The sequence below is a fragment of the Rhinatrema bivittatum genome, chromosome 1, assembly GCF_901001135.1.
Source record: "Rhinatrema bivittatum chromosome 1, aRhiBiv1.1, whole genome shotgun sequence".
NCBI lineage: Eukaryota > Metazoa > Chordata > Amphibia > Gymnophiona > Rhinatrematidae > Rhinatrema > Rhinatrema bivittatum.
The window spans coordinates 159,220,717-159,242,819 of NC_042615.1; the positions used below are offsets into that span (position 1 = coordinate 159,220,717).

Here is a 22,103-nt window from a genome sequence, read left to right on the forward strand (position 1 = left end):
AGATCTGTTCTTTAGTAAATGTTTTAAAAAAATAAAAAAATAAGAAAAACTTTTGACTTGTGGTCAAAAGATTCAGATCTTTCCGAATGTATCCTGTGCTACTCAAGCAAGGCAGAAACAATTTTTATCTTTAAAACAAGCAGCTTTGGATATACTTTTTTTTTTTTTTTTTTTAAAGTTTCCGTGTAAGTGCCAAATAAATTTATTTTCTTAGACCTTTCACAACTACAGTGTTTTATTCGGGACAAGACTCAAAATTGTTAGATAGGTTAAGGAAATGGGTTGTGTTAAGAAAAGACATGCACTTAAACCTTCCCTAGATGTGGGCTAGATCAGATGTTTTGAGAAATTACCTACTGAAATATGATTGTTTGGTTTTTTTTTTTATATCTGAATACATAATTGTATCATTTGTTTGTAAATGTTATAATTGAACAAATTTAAAAAAGAATTACCATCCTCAAAAAAAAAAAAAAACCCCTGACTACTAAGTCCTAAAAATCCATAATTTCCAATATAATCCCAAAGCCCTCTTCTCATATGTCTCAGAACTCACAAAAACAGCTCCACCCCCATCTCAGATAATGAAGCCAAAAGCAAATGTAACGAACTAGCAGACTCTTTCCACAACAAAATTGCCAAGCTTATGTCATGATTCCAACCATCCACCCCCTTCCCAGAGGTCATTTCTAAAAATCCTAATATCACTCTGGATTCCTTTGAAACCACCTCTGCCTCTGAAATATCATCACTGCTAAAGAAAATGAAACCATCCCTACAAAATCCCTTCTGACCACTCCAGATATTATAGCTAAACCACTAGCAGAAATTATCAACTGCTCCCTCTCATATGTCCCCACCGCTTTGAAACAAGTCATTCTGAAACCCGTTTTAAAGAAACCTAACCTCGACCCATCAAACTTCCGGCCAATCTCTAACCTTGCGTTCCTAGCTAAACTTATAGAAAAGATAGTTAACCTGCAACTTACCGATTACCTAGAAAAACATAATATCCTATTCCCATCCCAATTCGGCTTCCGTAAATTCTTTAACACTGAAACACTTAATATCCCTCACAGACACCCTCCTCAAAGGACTTGACAAAGGCCAATCCTACATTCTAGCTATGTTGGACATATCAGCCACAACATTTTAAATAGATAGTCTCTCTGAAATAGGCATTACTGGAATAGCCCTTACTTGGTTTGAATCCTTAGACTCCACAAGGTTAGAATAGGCAATAATGAGTCCAATCCCATTAACTTAACTCATGGACTTCCAAGGCTCATCCCTCTCCCCGACCCTCTTCAATGTTTATTTTCTGCCCCTTTGCCAACTCCTTGCTGACCTTGGTCTTACACATATCTATGCGGATCATGTCCAAATCCTTATCCCCATCACAGAATCTATACCTAAAACCCTCAAGACATGGGACAACTACCTTGCTTTGATCGACCACCTCCTCTCAAAACTTCAAACTTGCCCTCAACACATTCAAAACAGAGCTACTTATCTCCCCAGATCACTACAAACCCTCCCCCCTTGGACCACTCCTTTACATTCCCCCAGCATGTAAGAGACCTAGGTGTCATTCTTGACAGCCAACTCAATTAAAAAAAACAAAAAACAAAAAAAACACCACACCAAAGAGTGCTTCTACAAACTACAGGTAGAAAGAAACTAAGACCCCTCCTTCATTATAATGACTTTTCGGACAGTCCTCCAAGCCACACTATTTACAAAAATTGATTATTGTAACTCACTACTCTTAGTAGTACCCACAACCACCTCAAACCTCTCCAAATGCTGCAAAACGCAGCAGCTAGAATCCTCACCAAAACCTGCAGAAAAGAACATATCACCCCAATTCTTAAAGATTTCCACTGGCTCCTGATCCACTCCAGAAATCCTCCACAAGAGCCTCACAATTATTCATAAAACTCTTCACAACCAGAATGTTCACTGGCTTAACGACTCTTTACACTATCATATCTCTAACAGACCCACCAGATCAGTCTACAAAGGATCCCTTGTAACACCATAGTCCAAACTTATCCAACATATATTTCCAAACAAGCACTATCCATAGCTGGGCCATCAATATGGAATTCTATGCCTCTGGACTTACCCCAAGAACACAGCACAAGGACTTTCAAGAAAAAAAAAAAAATTGGCTATTCAAACTGTCATTTACATAATCTCGCCTCTCTCACCCGCCCTCTCCTCGCTAGCCTCCCTGTTCCCACCCTTCCCCCAACATAATGGTCTATTTATTTATGCCTTCAAGTTCAGTTATAAATGCCTGTTCTTGGTCTTGACCCACCTTTTTGTTTCCTCCCCTTTATACCCCGCCTTGTTACATGTAACTTTTTCCACTTCTTTCCAAAGTTAAATTTACCGTTCTTTGTAAACTGATGCGATATGCAAATGAATGTCTGTATATAAAATTTTTAAATAAATTAGTATTTATTAATTACTACAAGTAGAATGATGGTGTGCCACTAAATATAAAAAAAAAAAAAAAAAAAAAAAAAAAACACAACCACACACTATTTAGACATTTTTATATACTGTCATTCCATATATAAATCACAATGGTTTACAAGGTGATATTCATAATTATAACAACCAAAGAAACAGATTGGTTATAGAGGAGGTATTCACAGTTGGGCATTGATATCAACAGAAATATACTAGAAGATACTAAAATTGGTCTAGTACATGAGGCAAAGTGTAAGGATAATTAGAAATGAAATGGTAGTTTTCATGGTCTTCGTGTGTTTTGAGAACCTTCCATTCTCTGTTTGATTGATTTATTCTTCATGATTCTATCACTTTTGTCCTTCATATTCTGGTGTTTTTTTATTTTATGAAGTGCTGGAGTAGATTCTTGGGTATTGCGGTGATGGCTACTCCCATGGGGAGGAGCCCTGTGAGGAATTGCAGTACTAGGCTAGACTCTATACACGCAGACACAGAAGTAGTATTTATTGTATAGCTTGATGGTACTGCCCGGGATGGGCAGCAGTGAAGGTAGTCCAGGGATCCTCAGCAAAGGAGACCAGTCTCACATTTGAGTAGGTGATAGGCAGTGTGGCATAGCAGGGACAGGTCCAGGATGTAAACTCTGAGTGCTGAAGCTGAAGGTGAGACAGTCTGAAAGGTAGTACTCACTGAGCAGAAGCTGTATTGTAGGTGGTCCTGGCAGGCACCAGATTAGGGAGAGCAGGCCCTCTAGGAGCGAGTACCCAGGATAGGTACCTGAAAGAGCAGAAGGGCCCCCCATGCAGCAGGTACCCAAGTTAGCGAAGAATACCCCGAAGGGCAGAGAGCTTCCTGCAGCACAGCAGCTTAGACCGGAGGCATTCCAATCCTTGCTAACTCAGTTTGTTAGCAAACTGTTGCGACTGTTGCTGCTCGACGGCTTCACTCCGCCTACCTTTCCTCTTCTGCGACTCCTCCTGCTCTTCATGGACGCCTGGCTACCGCGGCATCCGTCTGCAGTCTTCTCCAGTGTCTCTGGACCGGCTTGGGTGCTGCCTCCTGCCATGCTCTCCAGGTACCTTAGGGTGGGCTACATTACTTACTCACTACTGCCACCTCTGGTGGTTTCACAAACTGTCTAAATAAAGAACTCTCTGTGTTTTGTGTGTCCAGAGCTGAGCCTGACCTGTGGTCCCTCATAGGACTTCCCCCCATGGGTGTGGTCAGCTGCCACAGTGTCCAAGGGTCCACCCAAACCTAACTAACTATAACACAAAATGAAGGGCAGGCTAAAATACCAGGATGTGATGATGTCACAGAGGGGACACCCCTGAGGTTCCCATGATGACGTGGATGGCAGGCGCACACACACCCTAGGAGGCCCTCAGGAAAATCATGGCAAACACTGTCGCCACTGCCAATCCAGGGGCGCCGGAGAGAGTGGCATAAAGATGTGGCAGCAGCTATCTTCCCAAGGCTTGAGGAGAGAGAAGGAAGAAAGGTGAGGCACAGAGGTCAAAGCCGTCTGAGACCGGACACAACATTTTTAAAGTTCAATTATATGCATTTTTGAATAGCCATATTTAATTCACATTTAAAATCTTTCTTTCTGGTAGAATGCCTAACGCCTCGGGCAGGGAATTCCAGATCTTGGAACTGCTATTGAAAACAGTTGATCTCTTATTTGCATCAGATGTGTGCACCGTATTGTGGTAACAGACAACAGTCCTTTATTTTGAGATCTTAGTGTTCGATGAGGGTTGTAAGGTTGTAGTGTCACTCCTAATAATCCGATGTTATTTTAGTGAGTGATGTTGAATATTATTGTTAATACTTTGTAGTAGATTCTGGATTATACTGGTAACCAATGCAGTGTGATCATATTTCCCAGATCCTAAATAGTCTTGCTGCTGCATTTTGTAGCAGCTTTATTGGTTTTAAGTGACTTGCTGGAAGACTTAGTAGTAAGGAGTTACAATAATCAAGCTTTGAGAAGATTAGAGTTTGCAGTACAGTAGTCTACAAAAGTTAATAATGGTTTCAGCAGATGTATTATACGTAACTTTGCATAGCGTGTCTTAATTTACTGATGTGAATTTTCATTTTGAGGTTCTCCTCAAGCTGTACTCCTACATCTCATACTTGATTTGAGGGATTAATTTGAAAGTTACCTAGGTCAAGGGCAAGTGGTTTAACTGTTTAGTTCTGCTTAGCCAAATGATTTCATTCTTTAGAGTTTAAGGTCAGTTGAAGTTGTGATAGTTTGTGTTGTATTGCTTTCACATAGAGATTATCGAGGCTATGTTTTACATCCCACTATCCAGATCATTTGAAAACTAAGGTGTCAGCGTCAAGAAAAACGTTATTCCTAGATTTGTCAGTAATTTATAGAGGAAGCATGTAAAGATAGAATAGTGTTGCTGAGAGTGCTGAGGCCTTGAGGGTCCCCTGTATCACATTGGAAAGTGTCAGATATATTGTTGTTAGTTTGACTTGGAATGTTCTGTTAGATAAAAATGAAGTGAACCATCTGATAATTATGCCATCAATCCCTATGTTTCTCATCTGACGGCATAATATAATGTTATGGTCCATAGTGTCAAAGGCGGCTGTTAGGTCAATTAGCACAAGGCAATAAGATTCATCCATGTCAAGCCCTCGTAAAACGGAGTTCGTTAATGAGAGGAGTAATGTGTCTCAGTTGAGTGATGTTTCCTAAATCCAAATTGATTTGAATAGAGAATATTTTGATCTTCTATGTGATTTACAATTTGGGATAACACTGCTTTCTCAAGAACGTTTGCTAGAAACGGCAAGTTGGATATTGGTCGATAGTTGTCCCAATCATCAGTTCTACCAGTCTTAAGATTGGCTTTATTACCACTTGTTTTAAATTCATGTGGTATAATTCCTTCTGATAATGAATGATTAGATAAGGTTGTGTCAAAATTTTAACACGGTGTACTTGTTTCAAAGAATTAGCTGATATAGGGTCACATGGGTGAATAGCAGGTTTAATTTTAGTAAAGATTGGACCGATTTCCAGTTTCGATACTTAGTTAAGTGGTCCACATTCCACAATGTCATTTGAGTCTACAGGTGTTTTTGTTTGAGAACAAATCGTGAATTGTTTTTCAGCTTATTGATTTTGTCAATGAGTATGGTGGCATATTCACTGCATGAGTCCTTTGTGAAGTTCAAGATGGATGATGTCAGGTCTTTAATTAAATGTTTAACAGTCTCAAAAAGCAGTTTGGAATTAGAAGTCAATTTGTTTGGCATAGTAATCTTTTTTTGCTTTATTGGTTAGCATACAGTATTTGGTGAGGAAACATTTATATTTTTCTAGTGATTCCGCCGATAGAGAAACAATGGAAGAAATGTCCAGTTTTCTAAGTTTCTGTTTAGTGCTTCTTAATTCATCATTATACCAGGGCTTCTTTTGCTTGGAGTTATTCCTTTCTTTGTTAATAGTTTTAGTCTGGACAGGATTGAGGTTTTCCCGCTATGTCAGACTAACTTATCCCAGGACTCAAATGCCAATGTTTGATTTAGTTCATGTATCTTTTTTCCCCATTGCTTCAGCAAGTTCTTCCATCTCTATCTTTTTTCTGAAGGTAAAAGTAAGCTTGTCAATTCTATTATGGGTTTGGCTGGTGAAGGCTATATTCACTTTTATTAACTAGTGACCAGACCAGGGCAATATAGAGTGTGAGGTATTGACAAGGCAATTACTTGTATAGGCAAATATTAGGTCTAGAGTGCGATCTGCTTTATGAGTGACATTTGACACAAACTGGGGCCATCCAGGGCTTTCATTGCTTCTAAAAACATTTCACAGATTAATGATCTTGGTGTTTTGTCTATGTGAAGGTTGAAGTCTCCTACAATTAAAGTGGATTCTGGTGATGGGAAAACCTTAGCGAATTATTCAATCAGATGTGAACAATCTTTTTGAAGTATGCCAGGGGGACAGTAGACAATCACCTCAAGCTTGCACTTCAGACACGCACAAAGGGGTGCAAAAAGAGGCAGGCTCCTTTGCTGTAAGCACCTTTAGCTTCGCCGCCGCGGTCTTCTGGTGTCTGTGCGGGCATTAGGTGGTCCTCACCATCGGCTTGTTTCTTCCCTCTCAGGGGGGGGGGGGGGGGGGCAGCACTCCCTTGCTGCTGAAGGAGTGGTGGGTGGGAACCAGATAGGCCTCACTTCATCGCCACCATGGTCTTCTTATATAATACCATAAAGATTTGTCTCTTGCATACAAAAGCATGCAAAATATCTGAGCTGAGTCAATAACCAAATATATAGATATTTCTCCCATGGCATTTTCCCCCTTACTGATATTCAAGATGCTGGCTCAGGGATATGCAGTTTTCCACATTGATTAACACAGCCCTGAATTTCACAGAATCACATTAAAGAGAAAGTGCTACTGAGCAGGAGAAAGGGGGAGAGAACAGGAAGAGGCTGGGAGTAAGGGAAAGATGGGAAAAAGTTAGAATAGGAAGGGGGAAAGAGGCTGAAGTAAAAAAAGTAAGGAAACAAAGTAATCAACTAAAATTTTGGGTGGTATGGTATGGTTTAGTTGAATTTTTTAGTTTAAAAAAAAATCACATTTTCTTATAATTATAAATCATTTAAACTAGTACATGGGTGCTATAGAAAAGCACAAAAAGGGCAAGCAGGGGTTATGAGTGGAGTAGCCTAGTGGATAGAGCAGTGGGCCATGAACCAGGGATCAAATTCCCACTGCTGCTCTTTGGGACAGTGGGCAAGTCACTTTACCCTTTGATGCTTCAGGTACAAAATTAGCTTGTAAGCCCCCTGGGTACAAGGAAATACCTACAGTTTCAATGTATCAGACTAAGGAATGTTGTTTCCTGCTTATACTGTTTCATTGTAAACCGGTTTGATATGCATTTAATGCATGAAAATCGGTATATAAAAATAAAAATTAAAAATAAATGTAATCCACTTTGAGGTACCAAAAAGTGGAATATAAAAAAGCCTAAGAAATGTGCTAGCCTACATCAGCACTGGCACCTCATGCTACTGAAGATTTCTGGTAGAATTCTGGAGGGTTGCAAGTAGCTTGAATTAATGGCATGACATAGCAATCCAAGACAAGGAGGACTGGGAGCCAAGAAGAGACCTAGTCAAGAGTGACCTCTAACAGGCTTCATACCGGTCCCCGACACAAGCAGGCAGCTATGTATGAACTCTCAGATCAGATGTATTTTACCTTTATTGCTGACTACAAAGGAAAAATCCATTTTAGTATGGCTCTGTAATCAAGCCAATTGAACACAAGACATACTATTCAGAGTAAAAATGCTGGACTAGTTCATATGCTCTGCCTCCAATCCCTCATGTGGCCCTTATGCTGTAGAACAGCAGCTCACTTTTCTAAGACTAAAACAAATATTATTAAAAAAAAAAGCACCTAATAACTGTAGGCACTTTACAATATGTAAAGGTGGCTGTCTATGCTTTCAAATATATGTAATTTTTCCATAAAGGGACCTTGAGTTTCAGTTTGCCTTTTTTTCCCCCAGGGAATTTATCAGGGTTTATTATGACATGAACAGAAACAAGAGAAAATGAGTGAAAACAAATTACTCAAATTCCGGATAAATATCGGAATATATTTTGATGGACAGAAGCCAAGACAGTAAAATAAGCAGATTCTCTTACCCATCCACTTACCAGCATCCCCCCCCCGCAGCATTCAGTCTTTACTACTTACTAATGGTAGCTCCAGGCTTCTCCTCTCTCTTTCGGCAGCATGCTTGTTCAGGGTCCCGCACACTGCACTTCTGCTTTTGTGCGAGGACAGGGAGTCTGCCAGTAAGGACCTGCTTCAAATGCTGCATTCGCAGCACCAGACAGCAGGCACTTTGTTTGGTGGATGAGGAGGCAGGATTTGAAATGCCATCTAAGCAGTACTGGAGGGTGACTACTTTCACTGGTTGAGAGCAAGACTTTGTCCTTAATAGCTGGAGGCCTACAAATAGTGAATCTGCAGCTCTGGAGCTGCTCCTTTAAATTGTCCTAAATTAAGGTTGAAAATCTGTTTAAACTGAAAACGAAGACCCCTTAAGTCTGTCAGCATAAAAAAATTAAAAAAAAAAAAACAAAAAAAAAAATTCTATTCCTCCCCCTTCTAACCAGCCATACAATCTAGCAATCACTTCTCACTCACAAACACTGCCCCCTTCCCTTCTCTCACAGACACATATCCTCAGGTAATCCCCCATCTTCTCAAAATGATCCTCCATTGTTCTATCTGCTCCAGGTTCACCACCCACACCATTCTTGTCCCCAAAGGATAGGAGAGGAGGGGTTGATTAGGAAGCAGAATAGCTCTTTTGTGCAATGCTATGTCTGCTCCAGGCAGATCCTCATCGTGTCCCCACCCCATATCCTGCAAACTACCTGGAAGAGGTGAGTAGGGGAGAGGTTATATCAGGAAGCTGAAGGCTAATCTCTTCAGAGATTTGTCACAGCTAGAAGGCCTGCTGCTCCCTGATTTTTTACACCCTAGACCAGAGCTTTCCAAACTTTTCATGTTGGTGACACACTTTTTAAACTAAATTTCGTGACATAGTAATTCAGTCCTACTAGCAAACCAGAGGTTAAACGAAATGTATTTTGACAATTTATGTATGTTTCCTTAAATATACACATAATAAAATGTTTCACGACACAACCTATCTTGTGAAAACCTCTCATTTATATTAAAAATATATAATATTCCAAGATTAATGTTTGTTTTTATTATTGTTACTCATAAATTATAACTAAGTTATTGTATTATTCAATTTACCTATTTATGGGATGAACACAACTTTTGAATATTTGGTGTTAATAAAAAAAAGTCCAAAGGGTCTTCTGCATAATTTTAAAAAGCTGGCCAGTTTCACACTACATAATTGATAGCCATATAGAATTAGTTGAATGAGGCTATGAGAGTGAAGTCTGGAATATATAGGAAGGAACAGAATGTCCATATAAATCCTGCACCTCCAGTTCTGTAACTCTGGGGGAGTTTCAGTGGATGCACAAACAATGGAGCTTGGATGTTTCCCTTACAGCTCATTGTACTAAAAGATATTTTCAAATTCTAGTGTCACCTCACAGTAACAGCAGCACAAACACCTTCCACTGCCCAGGCACATTGTGAACACAAAACCTCACAAAAAGACACCCAAAATCTATACTGCAATCCCATTGTAACATAACAGTAATAACACCAAGGACTCAAACAATAACCTTACCCTTGAAAGAGCAAGGGTAAATATTACACTGGGTCCTAGAATACCAATACACCACCTACTGAGGAAACAAAACAAACCAGATTGCTATAGATCCCTATGATAGCAGAGTCTCTCATCATGGTCACACACACAGAGCAGAGACAGACGTTCACCAAATACAGAATACAAAATAAAGGAGCACAAATTAGACAAAAACTGAAACGGAAACCCCAAGAAGCCAGACTGTATATTAACAATGGAAAAACAGAACCACCATTCCTCATAAAACAAAAAATCAAGAAACAAAGCATCAGCTTTAATAGTAAAACCATACTAATAAAAGAATACTTTAAAACTACTGATAAATAGAATTTCTATTCATTAAAATCATATACATTTTTTACAAATTTCAAAACAGCACATATATCAAATAACACCCAATAATTAAAACTAATAAGGATTGTGATTTCCAGTCACCCTGATATTATCAAGGATTAGGAGGTTATCCTCTCACCCTCACACATACTGACATGTCCATTCTCTCTCACACATACATACACATTCATGCTCTTATACCCACCATAACCTCTCGCTCTCAGACACTGACACACTCTCAGGCTCTAAGACACTCTCTCCCCCTCCACAAACATACTCCCCTATATTCTCTCATACACACTCATGCTCTCACTCTCTCTGGCTCCCTCACATACACACCCAGGCAAGCTCCCAATCATTCTCACACACTGAAACTGACCCCCAGGCAGGCTCCCATTCTTTCACACCACTCCCTCACCATCCCCCAGGCATGCACACACATTCGTTCTCACACACACAGACCCCCAAGGCAGGCACCAATTCATTCACTCACACACTTCCCCCAGGAAGATACCCATTCATACACATGCAAACACTAAAGGCAGACCCCTCTCTTTTGCCAGCAACCTCGGAGCCTCTCTCTCATTCCTCTGCTGCCACTGATGCCGCGTGGTTATTGGGGAGGCGGAGATTGCTGCTACTGGCACTGAAGCCCATTCTGCTGCCTCCTCTGTGCAGGCCCCATGGGGGTTTCTGCTTCCTCCATGTTGATCTCATACATTGTGAGATCTGCATAGAGAAAGTGCTACTCTTGCACATTCCCAAAGATTACACGTGCCAATCAGTAAAAAGTTTTTGGGTTTTTTTTACCTTTGCTGTCTGATCTTAGTTTTCTAATCTGTTGGTCACAGGCTTTTTTGTTCCACCTCCCCTTATTTTTTTTTTGCCATTTCCTTTCATATTGTCTTTTTTTCTATCTTCTTCCCTCAAACACACAGTAAGGTTCTCATTCTCACATGCTCTCTCTCATACAATCATTCATACACAGTCTCTCTCTTGCACATGCTGTCTGACACACACAGTCTCTCAACTCATCTCTCTTACCTCTGGGCCTCCTCTTCACAGGTCGCTGCAGGATGGGCTCTGCGGCGGCCCTGATCTTCTCGGGCTGATCCGCAGCAGGAACCCTGCTACCGGGCCTCCCCCTCTTCTCAGCCTGCTGCAACAATGCTGCTCCTCCTTCCTGCCCAAGTGGCTCCAGCAAAATGTTTCTTCCGGGGCCGCGTGGGCAGGAAGGAGGAGGAGGAGCACCTGAACGTTTAAATGTGACCTTTTTCTTCGTGCCGTGGTGACGTGAGCTCCACCACGGCCCTGCCGATCTTCCTGCTGTGTGTCTCCGGCACAGCACACTGATACTTTACTACTCAGCCGCCAGTGGGATGAGGTCCACCGGCAGCCGCATTGGCTCCCACTTGCTCTGCTCCGTCACATGCACCAGGCTTGCGCGACACACTGAAGTGTTGCGACACACTTTGGAAAGCTCTGCCCTAGACACATGTCTAGTGTGCTTAACAATTCTAACCAACCCCCCCCCCCAAGACTACACATACCAAATCAACACATCACATCCCTCACCCCCAAAGAGTCAGGGGAAATATTTGATGCAGCTTCTCAGTTACTAGATGATACATTTAAGACAAATAGGGGAATTTTTTTTTTTTTTTTAAAGGCTTGATCTTTGAAAATATTGATCTAATGTTTCTGGTTTTCAAAATCATTTGAGAATGGTATTTTCTTCCTGCCAAATGTGGTGACTTGAACATAAGATTGGTCATACTGGGTCAAACCAAAGATCCAGCAAGCCCAGTATGCAATAGTGGCCAATCCAGGTGACAAGTACCTGGCAGGATCCCAAAAGATTGATAGATTCCATGCTGCTTATCCCAGGGTTAAGTAGTAGATTTACCCTTGTCCATCTTAGTAATGGTTTATGGACTTTCTTCCAGGAACTCGTCTAAATCTTTTTTTTAAACCCAGCTACTCTAAACAGTTTTCACCACTTCCTCTGGCAACAAATTCTACAGTTTAATTATACATTGAGTAAAAAAAAAAAATATTTTTTTTTCTATGTGAAATTGTTAGAAGCTGTTTGAATGCTGACCACTGCTTCATTACAAAAGCCCCCTCATCATTAAAGTACTTTTGGTCCATACCAATGCAGGGAGAGAAAACAGCGAAAAATAACTGAAGCAGTTGATGAGTGGCACCAAAAGGCACCTTCAAAGCCATCTCCACCACTCTTTCAAAGTACATACACACACACACACCGAAAAAAAAATTAAACACAGCTTCTCAATTCACACATATACTCACACACTTGCTCCAACCACTATCCCTGACAGCTATACTTGAAACCCCCCCACATTAAACCCCCCACCAATCCCTCACATCCCCATCCACACCTGCTTACAAAAAATACAGCCATACACCCCAACACCTTACTCACCTCAAAACACCACACACACATCAATTTCCCCTCATACACCCTCACACTCCTACTCTACTCCCATCTTATGCAAATACCCTACCCCTGTTACAAGTCTGTCTGCATGCTTTTTTTTTTTTACTTGTTTTATACCATGAGAATCCGTGCTCTCATGTTTGTCTTATGAATGGCTTATCTGCAAGTAGACATGGGTTAACATTCACAGTACACCAAATGTTCTTAAAAAGTGTTATCTGAAGTACTGTTCACCATCAAAAGTTCCTTATAACTTTTCAATGCACAATTACTGGTGTTTAAAAAACAAAAACACAAACCAACTTATACCGCAAATAAAAAAAATGTCTAAGCAGTCTAACAAAAAACATTCATAAAAACAGACAATACTCAAATACGACAAACATGCCAATGTCTGCCTACATATTTATAGTTTACACTCCAATACTAAAGTCCTTCAGATGCACTACTACATGCTATTTCTAAAACAACAACAACATTTGACCTTGCCAAATTCTGGAGTTCTGTAGGAAACTCTGCACCTGTTTCCAAGCAGAGTAGAAGTTCTCCACAGCTCGTCAGGTCTCATTTTCCTCACTTCATCTCAAACCTTTTTTAACCTCTTAGTCTTCTTTCAAACTTTTGTGAGTAACATTTTAACCAGACTGGAAAAATATGCCAAAACAGCTTCTGATTTAGGGGGTATTATGTTTTTTTCTGGGACACCAATCTTGAGGAAGAAAAAAAAAAAAAAAAAAGTCAAGGGCCTTGAAAAATGAAGACATTTTCAAAGGTCTAGAAGAGAAGACCTTTACCTTCCGTAAGATGACAACTTATGTATTCCCCTAATGCAGGAACTTTGATGGTTTCTGAAACCGGAGTAGTGTTAGGATGGTTCCAGGGATAACTTTACTTAAGTTTGAACTCTGATTATTTTGATTTTTAACTGCAAGAAAAATGTATAAAGTTTATAGGAAACCTATGATTATATAAAAAGGCATAGCAAAAGTTTGCTGAAACCATTGCAGGCATAAAGAAATGCCTGTCTTTAAGATGGTATCTTAAATCAGCAGCATAAGTTGAATAAGTGATATATGTAATAAAGGAGTTGTGTGTTGTATTGGAGCAGACTGGGAGGGAAATGGGGAAAGGACCTATCGAGTCGACATGCATGTTATAAAATAGGTGCGAGTCCATGTGCACGCACTGGGAACCACATGCGGGTTTTAAAATTTACTTTTAACTCTAGGTTCCTATGGCGATAAACCAGTCAATCCTAATTTCCTCGAAAACCAATAATTTTTGTCAATGTGCTATTTTTAATATTAGTATTGGTTATTCAGTATGTGATTATACCGGTTTACCAGGATATCAGGTGTTGATATTGATATTAGGCCATCCATGAATTCAGGGACAATTGGTTAAGCTTATTTCTTTTTAACCTGTTTTACTTTTTCTATGATAGTTCAGTACTCTTGCCATGTCATATTTAGTGGAGGGGAAAAGGGGGGGGGGGGTAATAACCTGAACTAAAATATTCTGCACTGATTACAAAAATAAATGTACACTTTGAAAATCATTAAACTCGTCTTGAGAGAAAAACATTGTATGCTATACATGAAAAGTATCAGGATGTAACCTGATTTGAGCTCTGGTCTGGAATGGTAAGCTGCTATATATAAATCCAAACCACAACTAAGAGAAAAGCATAGATTGCCTGGGATACAGTACATATGTGGCCCTTCTGCCTACCAACTTACAATCAGGCCAATAAAGTACAGCCGCGATTGGACACACATTTGACTCGCTGGCTTTACCCCTTATTCAATATGGGGTAATAGCGCGTCGAAAACGTGCGTCCAACTCCCCCGAACCTAATAGTGCCCGCAACATGCAAATGCACGTTGATGGCCCTATTAGGTATTCCCACACGATACAGTAAGTAAATTGTGCAACCAAGCCGCACATTTTACTTTAAGAAATTAGCGCCTACCCAAAGGTAGGCATTAATTTCTGCCGGCGCCGGGGAAGTGCACAGAAAAGCAGTAACAACTGCTTTTCTGTGCACCCTCCGACTTAATATCATGGCGATATTAAGTCAGAGGCCCCAAAAGTTAAAAAAAAAAAAAAAAAAAAAAAAGTAAAAAATAAAAAAAAATTTTAAATGGACCCGCGGCTTGAAAACCGGATGCTCAATTTTGCTAGCATACAGTTTCCGAACTGGTGGCTGTCAGCGGGCTCGAGAACAGACACCGGCAAAATTGAGCGTCAGCTGTCAAACTCGCTGACAGCCGCCGCTCTTGTCCAAAAATAGGCGCTAGGGACGTGCGAGTGTCCCTAGCACCTCTTTTTGCCGTGGACCCTAATTTAAATAAGTTTACTGTATCACGCGCACAGGAGTGTATGTCCTGTGTGTGTGCCAGGAGAGTGGGCGCTTGCCCACTCTCCCTCGATTTTTACTGTATTGGCCCGAATGGTAGAAAGCTGCCCTTTTTCTACATAAAACCACCAAGCTTACTGCACCCAGAGCAGCTAAACAAAATTCTTAGCAAGAAACTTTAGAAAGGCAAAATTTTGTAGTTGGAAAATGTAATAGACAAATTATATTTCCTGCATAAGCATCATGCAGGCTTCTTTATTCTATCATAAGTCAGTAAGCTCCACTCAGTCACTGCTAAAAAAGGAACCCACTGCATAACATTTCAAGAGTATAAACAGCTAGCAGTAATAACATTATTTAAATTTGTCAAAATAGATATTTTAAAAAGTTATCTGAAATTCTTGAAACCATCATTCTCCTTTCAAAATGGCAGTAAAAACCTGGAAAGGTCATTTGTGGGTAAGCAGTTTCTAAACACACTACCAGCTAAACAGGAACTTCCAGTTAAGCCAAAAAGAGTTTATATACAGATATATATATATATTTTTTTAATTCCCCATGACAGCGTGCTCAAAAACAGCTGTGACAGGCCATCAGTCGGGCCTCGTGGCATTCTCTCTAGAGATCCCCCTCCTCTTCTAAAAAGATGTCCTGTTTACTAAAGGAGCAAAAAATTAAATCCAATTATCTTTATTTTATCCACCCAGCAACCAAAAGATTAAAAACAAAACAAAACACGCTTAGGCCATCAACAGAACGACATGCAATTGCTGGTGAGAGTCCTCACAGAGGAAAAATATAAAAATGCAGCGAGACCCGACGGGGGCTTGCGGCCACAGCCCCTCCCTGAACGCCTTGTCCCACCAGGCACCTACCTTAAGGCGTTTCACCACCTCATCGTTAGTGATTTTGTCTGTAATCTCTTTGACACCAGGAGGATAAATAATTTTTGCATCCGCAGGTTTTTGCTTTCCGGGGAACTCCATGCTGATTTAACTTTTTCTTTCTACAGTCCTCTGCTGGCCTCTATCGGTCAAAAAACAAAAGGTCAGCGAGATGAAGGATGACTTTTCTAATCACTTTTATAAAAATATTACCTATATAATATACATATATGGCTCACAAACAGGCGAAAGGAAAGGCATCAGTGTATAAAGTAAGCCTCAGCCATTCCTGGAGCTCACAAATTCTCCTGGTTGTTTGGACGCAACTCCTTCCCCTAAACACCCATCGTCCACAGGCCAGAATTACACAAATTAGGAACTTGCAGCCATAATTTTATAATAAAATTTCAAGAACAAAATAAAAAAAACCCCACTCTGCCTTACCCTCTAGAAACCTGGGGGAGGGAGAGAAACCACAGCTCCCAACACATCCCTTCTCGAAACAGAGTGCAGGCCTGAAACGTTAGGCCTCAAAACTACCAGGTGAGGCGGCAGCGAAAGAAGAGGAACTGGGAGCAAAAACTCCAACAAGCAATACTTTCTACAGCCATAAAGAAACCAGCAAAGACCATTCGGCTTGGGTACTAAAATAAGGAAAAATAATAATTAATAATCCGTATACATCTGTCCCACCTGCGAAAGTGGAAACGGCGCCGCAGGCGCAAGGAAAGCGTCACTGTGCACTTCCCATTTGAGCGTTGCCAATCTCACTTATTTACCGCGAGATTAGGCTTCTTTTAATAATCATTCGCGTTTTTCTTCCCGATTCGCGGGTTGCTTTTAATTGGGCTATTTTCCCTGCCAGTCGCGTTTTTTTGCGCTTGTTGGGCGGGATTTGTGCTCTGATGTTGCAGTGATTGGCTGCTGCGATGAAGCCTGTCCATAGCAGGTACACCCTAAATTATTGCAGCAGTAAGCCAATCAGAGCGGTAAACCTTCCGGAGGTGGACGTGTGGCTTTTGTTTACTTCCTGGGCGAGCTCTGCCGGTTATTGCTTAAGTCTTTGACCGGCCAGGGCTCTAAGCTTCCTTTACTATTCCTCCTCGGTGGAGCGCTTTTGTACTCCTTAGTCTACCCAGAGACACCTCTTTTTCCCTTCTTGACTCCGCCCCCCTGTGCAGAGTAGAAACGTCTTCTTTCCTGATCTTCTCTCCTGTAGGGCAGCCCAGCCAACCCTCCCTGCTTCTGCAGTAGCTCTCTCCGGGTACCTTTTTTTCCTGCCTTTCCAGACCCAGAGAAAACTAAGAGTCTCAATTTATATCTTTTTCCTTGCCTTCTGAGGGATGGTGCAGGCTGCAGGCGGGGCTCAGCCCGGAGAGAGGAGCTGCACAGGTCGGGAGTTCGTTGGTTTGCCTCGTTTGTCTACCCTTTTTCTTTTTTGCTTTGGTTTGAATTTCCTCCCCCTCCCCCAGTGGCTTTCCAGCTGTGCTGCCTGCCCAGGTTTCTGTCCTGCATCCCCTAATTGTTCACAGACCCTTGTGTGTATGTGTGGGAGTGGCCCTCCCCCTCCCCCTCCCCTGATTAGGCTGCAGTAAGCCGTCTTCAGGTTTTTCTTTTTGTTTCTTTCAACTTCCCCTCTCTCCCTCCCAAGGACAGCTTGCGCAGGTTAAGCAAGCACAGCTAAGGGAAGTAGGTTTAGCTTGTGTGCTCTTTAACACAGGTGCCATAGTCCTCGCTTCTCTAACCCAGGGGTCCCCAACCACTGGTCCGTGGACCGGGCCGTTGGGGTTTTTTTGTCGGTCCGTGGCACTGCCGCAGACAGCACTAAACACTGACAGTGTGCTCTGCGGCGGCTCAGAGCACACTTTGTGAGGTGGATGCTGCCCAGGGCTGGTGGAAGCACAGCATTAGGGGACGCCGAGCCGCTGGTGGACCTCATCCCACTGGTGGCTGAGCGGTGAACTACTGATGTTCTGTGTGCCGGATACACACAGCAAGAAGATCAGCAGGGCCGTGGTGGAGCTCACCTCACCATGGCCCGAAGAAAAAGGTCATGTCTAAATGTGCAGGTGCTCCTCCTTCCTGCCTGCCTGGCCCAGAAGAAAAACATTGCCAGAGCCGTACCGGCAGGAAGGAAGAGGAGGAGTAGCAGCAGCATCAGCTGCGTGCAGAAGAGGAGCAGTGTGGCCTGAGAAGACCAGGACCGCTGTAGAGCCCATCCTGTGGTGACCAGTAAAGAAGAGGCTGAGGGCCTGTAGAGTGTGTATGTGTGCATGTGTGGGAGTGAGTTGAGAGACTGTGTGGGAGTGAAGACCTGAATGTTTGCAGAGACAGCATGTGTGAGCCTGTGCTTGAGAGAGACAGCAAGTGCCAGTGAGAGAGAGCCTGTGTGTGTGAGACTCGGACAGCAAGTGCCAGTGAGAGACTGTGTGAATGATTGTATAAGAGAGCATGTGAGAGTGAGAATGAGAACCTGACTGTGTGTGGGGGCAGAAGACAGAAGGAGAGAAAAGCAATAGAAGAAAAGACAATATAAAAGGAATTGGTAAAAAAATAAGAAAGGGAAGGTGGAAAAAAAAAGCCTGTGACCAATCGATTAGAAAACTAAGATCAGACAGCAAATGTAAAAAAAAAAAAAAATTTCTTTACTGATTGGCACATGTAATCTTTGGGAATGTGCAAGAGTAGCACTTTCTCTATGTCGATCTCACAATGTACGAGATCAGCATGGAGTAACTGAAAGTCCACGAAGCCTGCACAGAGGAGGCAGCAGAATGGGCTTCAGTGCCAGTAGCAGCAATCAGCACCTCCCCAATAGCCACGCGGCAGCAGTGACAGTGGCAGCAGAGGAATGAGAGAGGCTCTGAGGTTGCTGGCAAAAGAAAGAGAGTGGAGTCTCTGCCTTTAGTGTGTGCATGTGTATGAATGGGAGTCTGTGTGTGTGTATATGCATGCATGCATGGGTGCTGCCTGAGGGTGTGTCTGTGTATGAGAATGAATGGGTGTCTTCCTGGGGTTTGTATGTGTGAGAATAGGTGGCTGCCTGTGTGTGGTGTATGTGTGTGTGTGTGTGTGTGAGAATAAATTGGTGCCTGCCTGGGGGTCTGTGTATGTGTGTGAGAATGAATGTGTGCATGCCTGGGGGATGGGGAGGGAGTGGTGTGAAAATGAATGGGAGCCTGCCTGGGGTTCAGTGTGAAAATGACTGGGAGCTTGCCTGGGTGTGTGCATCCCCAGGATGCAGTAAGAGCTCATTGCCCCTTGCAGCTCAGGTATAAAAGATCGGATCTCTGCCATGTTAGGACTGCTGTAAGTAAGAGGCAGAGAAATGGGAGCAGGCAATAGGTAAGCAAGGAAGGCAGGGTCCTGAACTTAAATGTAATCCTGTGCGCTGAGCTTAGCCCAGGTCTTAGCTCTCATTTTCGGGTGCATCTTTCAGCACTGGCATGACCGTAGTAATTAAATAAGTATGCACTAAAATCCAACCCCCTCCATAACCCTGCCTCATATGACCAAAGCCCCGCCCCTGTCCCACCCCCACCCTGCCCTGCCGGGCCATGGAAAAATGGTCTTGCTTGAAGCTGGTCCCTGGTGCAAAAAAGGTTGGGGACCACTGCTCTAACCCCCTCCCCTCCCTCCCAACAGGCTGACTTCTAAGCCATAGTTTGTTTTCTCCTCCCCCGTTGGCTTTCCCTAGCACACGCCCTCTCCAGTGCTCCTTCTTTTTTTCTTCCCTTGACACTTTTTTTTTTTCCTTTCCCCTTCCTTGGTATCTCCCCACTAGCAGGCAACATGCCAAGGAGAGGTCAGAGGAGGAAAGCGGAGGGAAGGGATCCTTCGAACTTCCCTCCTGTACTTGAGGTACTTCGAACCACAGGGCACATCCCACCAGCAGTGCCCACCATAACCATAGCAGGGGCAGGGACTCCCACTCCGTACTTGGTCCCCTTGCTTCCCATACCCCCTGCACCGGGACCCCTTTTTTGCAAGGGCACGGGGAAGGGACAACCACCCCTGCCTCTCTCACATTACCAGCTTTGTCCAAAGGCCCAAACACGCCTGACCTTTTTTCAGCAGTACCGTCCACCATGGCAGACCTGGTGACCAAGGTACCGGCCTCTAGGCTCATTTCCACCTACAAAGAGGTAGGCGATCTATGATAGCCGTAAGGATAAACACAAACAATAGATGCCTGATCTTTTTCCAAATGTTTATTAAGCAGAGACGTGTTCAAAAATCGCCCGACTCAGGCCGAGTTACGCGGTTCAAAAACCGCTGCCTCAGGGGCTTCAACACTCCACAGTTATGAAAAAATCTCAGTAGCAGCAGAGACCGGGAGTGAAGTGCTGTTTGCAGAAGCATTGCTGACAGTAATTGACTGTACATCGGATGAGAAATACACTACTGAGATTTTTTCATAACTGTGGAGTGTTGAAGCCCCTGAGGCAGCGGTTTTTGAACTGCGAAACTCGGCCTGAGTCGGGCGATTTTTGAACACGTCTCTGCTTAATAAACATTTGGAAAAAGATCAGGCATCTATTGTTTGTGTTTATCATTTCCACCTACTCCATGCATGGTCCCATCATTCACACCATGCCAGGCGCTGCGCCGCTTACTCTAGTAAGCGGCGCAGGCCTCCCTTTGCGGAAGCCCCCAGTGCCGCACAGAGACATGAGTAGTATTATTATGCCATTCTATTTTCTACCCTCTCTCCCTTGCTCCTTTTCCCACCCTAACCTCATTCCCTCCTCAATCTCCTTCTTCACCTTACCTGCCCACCCTTACCCATCATGATATTAAGTAGCTTTAAATAACAGAAATGCCTTCGGTGCAATATAGAAATTGTATCCACACTCAGAACCGGTATTGGTTTAGATACTATTTAGTTTTTGTGTTGGTTTGTTAAGGTTTAATAGTTACATCAATATTTTAATTGTATGTTATACTTTATTGGATGGTCCACAGTCTGTTCAGCCTGTTTTCCGTCAAAACTGTTATATGGAATTTAGTTTATTTAATACCTATTAATAATGTCAATGTAAAGCCTGTTGCTAAGTTATTGTTAAATGTAAACCGCGGTGATGTATTTCTTTACGTACTGCGGTATATAAAAACCCTTAAATAAATAAATAAATATCCCTCAGTGCTTTTTTTCCCGCTAGTGAGCGAAGCACGAGGAGGGATTGCAGGGGGGTATCAGGTGCCTCAGCATCAGTGATTACTCCCTCTGCCAAGACTGATACGGAGGGCACAGTGGAGGGCAACCGGGTGGGGGGAAGGAACTCTTGCCCATTGGTAACTGCTGTCCCTGCCCCCGTTGATTCCACGCCAGTGACTGATGCCGCCGTCGCTACCCTACCTGTTCCGACGGAAAGTGAAGCCATCTCAGCGGCCGGAGTCCCCATCATAGAGGGCCGACCCCAAAAACCAGGGGGTAAGAGGAAACAGAAAACTAGAACGTACAAGGTGTGTAGTTCCGGGGAGGTCGACGGCCCAGTGCCGGGGCCCGCTCCGCCCACCAAGCCCTACGTGACAGCGAGGAGGACACAGGTATTGAGTCCCTGCCGCCCAGGGCCGGCATCGGGCACAGGCACAGGGTCAAGTGTCCGATTCTGCCAGGGGAGGACCCACAGGACTACGTGTTGGTGATGGCAAAGTTGGTGGGCCCCAGGAGCATCATTTCCTGTGGCAAGATGTATGGTAAGGTGGTGATTTTTTGGCAAGCCTCGCCACCACCCATAAGGTGCTCGTCGAGGGGCTAGTGGTGAAGGGGACTTTCCACCTTTTGGAGCCCCTAGACTGTGTTGGGACGAAGGTGATCCTGTCCAATGTCCTGCCGTTTCTTCCCGACGAAATGCTGGCGGGGTATCTCAGCGCGCTCAGGGAGATCAAGTCCCAAGTGTCCACCATCCCGATGGGACACACTGACCGTGCCCTCAAGCACGTAGAGTCCTACAGGAGAGAGGCCGTGCTGAAGCTGAGGGAAGGGCAAGAGGAGGCTAAAGAGGTGTTTATTTATTTAACAGTTGTATATACCGCAGTTCAGGTAACAATGTTACTAATCACTTCGGTGTTCATCATCCCCTTCAACGGATTCGTGTACAGAGTCTACTACGTGGCAGGGGAGGCGAGGTGCTTCTCGTGCAAGGGAGTGGGGCACACCCGCAAGGCGTGCCCCTTGGCCAAACCCCCCAGCAAGGCCACTCCATCTGCGGCTACAGCGCGTGCACCTCAGCCACAGTGACCCGCCTGGCCCCTTTGCGGAAGCCCCCAGATCCCTCTGG

At 43.2% G+C, this 22,103-nt stretch overlaps 1 protein-coding gene across 1 annotated transcript in view; it reads right to left on the bottom strand.

The window, feature by feature from the left end:
* NIPA2 (NIPA magnesium transporter 2) overlaps nt 1-16,506 on the bottom strand; it is a 72,131-nt gene extending 55,625 nt beyond the window's left edge. The window contains exons 1-2 of the mRNA XM_029589162.1: nt 16,264-16,506; nt 15,811-15,961 (exon numbers count right to left, since the gene is read on the bottom strand). The gene's annotated coding sequence lies outside the window, so the exon portion shown is untranslated. The remainder of the gene's footprint in view (nt 1-15,810; nt 15,962-16,263) is intronic.
* Nucleotides 16,507-22,103: the final 5,597 nt, after the last annotated feature.